The sequence below is a fragment of the Malurus melanocephalus genome, unplaced genomic scaffold (genome assembly GCF_030028575.1).
Source record: "Malurus melanocephalus ecotype Western Australia unplaced genomic scaffold, MMel_1.1 scaffold_255, whole genome shotgun sequence".
Taxonomy (NCBI): Eukaryota; Metazoa; Chordata; class Aves; order Passeriformes; family Maluridae; genus Malurus; species Malurus melanocephalus.
The window spans coordinates 519,012-520,678 of NW_026623487.1; positions in this window are offsets into that span (position 1 = coordinate 519,012).

A 1,667-nucleotide genomic window follows, 5' to 3' on the forward strand; every position below is an offset into this window, starting at 1 on the left:
CTGAGTTATCAGGGGTGCTCAATAATAATAGACAGTGCTTTTACAGTACTTCATATGTTCAGAACATTTATAAATACTGGGCCAGATTAATCCAGGCTTTAAATCTGCATAAACCTTGGCAGAGGGCTCTGGTGCCCATGAGATTATAAAATCTGCCATGAAACAAAATTGTGATGATCAAAAAAGGAGACCCAAAAAGGCATAGCCAGGAAAAAAGTTTGTTATTTGTGAAACAAGAAGACAGGGAAAAAAATATCGGAGAAGACAAACAAATGGTTGGTCAGTTGCATAGAATATAAGTTTTCATTAATTTAATCTCCTTTGAAGAACAAAGGGTCGTGCAGATCTCTACAGTRAAAACAGCACCTCAGAGAGACTGACAGGGAAAATGTTTTGGTTTATGCATTTATATTTTTCTTATCCTAAGAAGATAGCAGTGTTGGTTATAAACAACAGTATAAATTATATGGCCTTCACAAGCAGCAGTAAACCCAACTAACTTATTCCTTGATTATTATGCTCCATGTTCATCTGACTGGTCCACATAGCAACTGTAAGAGGCTTGATTTGTACTGCATCAGAATGTATTTTGCACGTACTTACATTTGAAATGTATTTAAAATTATGATTTGTCCTGCTGTGCAGTAGCTTAATGATAACTGACCTAATTTGCCATATAAATCTCCTGTATAGGAAAGGAATTTTCCTGTAGGAAAGCAGAGCACTCTGAAACAACCTTTGTTGGCTGCTACCACCCCAAACCCCCTCWATACCTAGGGTAGGAGGCAGAGCACGAAGGCAAAGGATGTTCTTTACCCAATCTCAGCAGGTTTTCCCTATTTTGGCTGCTGATGCTCACAACAGAGGGGATGAGGAAGCAGCGCCCAGGGCAGAAAGAATGGAGTGGGAAGGTGGGTCAGAGCAGAGTGACAGAGCTGATGGCTGCTCAGGAGCACAGGGCAGGGCTGGGCACACCCTGGGGTCACTGCAGACGTTCAGCCATCCCTGGATGCATTTATGGCTGCTGGTTTGCATCTGTTCCACATCCCTGTGTGGCTSCAGACCTCTCCTCCCCCTCCTCACATCCCATTCTCTCTGCCTCAGACCCTGCGTTGTATTTGGAGCAGAACAGATCTGCTGGCTACGGAAGGGTCTCTAAACTAGAACAATGCCCTCCTCTCACCTCATCAGTGCCACATTTGACAGCTGATTCACACAAAGACAGGGCTGGCTGCAGCAGAACAAGTCCAGAGGTGCCCTGAACTCCCCAGCTGATCTGGACTCTGTCCTCAGGCCCAGATGGGATCTGTTCCCTGAGCACTGCAGTCGGAATGCATTCCCTCTTCACAATTTTTGTTCCTGTTTTTGCAAACTTCTTAAATTCACAAGAGCACACACAGCCTTAGAGGCCTAAAACACCCAGCCTCTGATAAGTTTTTCAGACATGCATGCYATCAGTCCATCCTGCCATCCTGCAGTACAGCTCCTGAACCCTGTAATAAATGCTCATCTCTGGTCTGGGCCATCAAGTGTTAGAAAGCACTTCCCTGCAAAAAATGCAACTTGCTTAATCTGTTAGCTATGGTTACAAGAGCTTATATCTCCTTRTACAGCTGCATTTGAAAATCTGACTTTCCTCTACATATTTTTCATTCTTCTTTGTAACA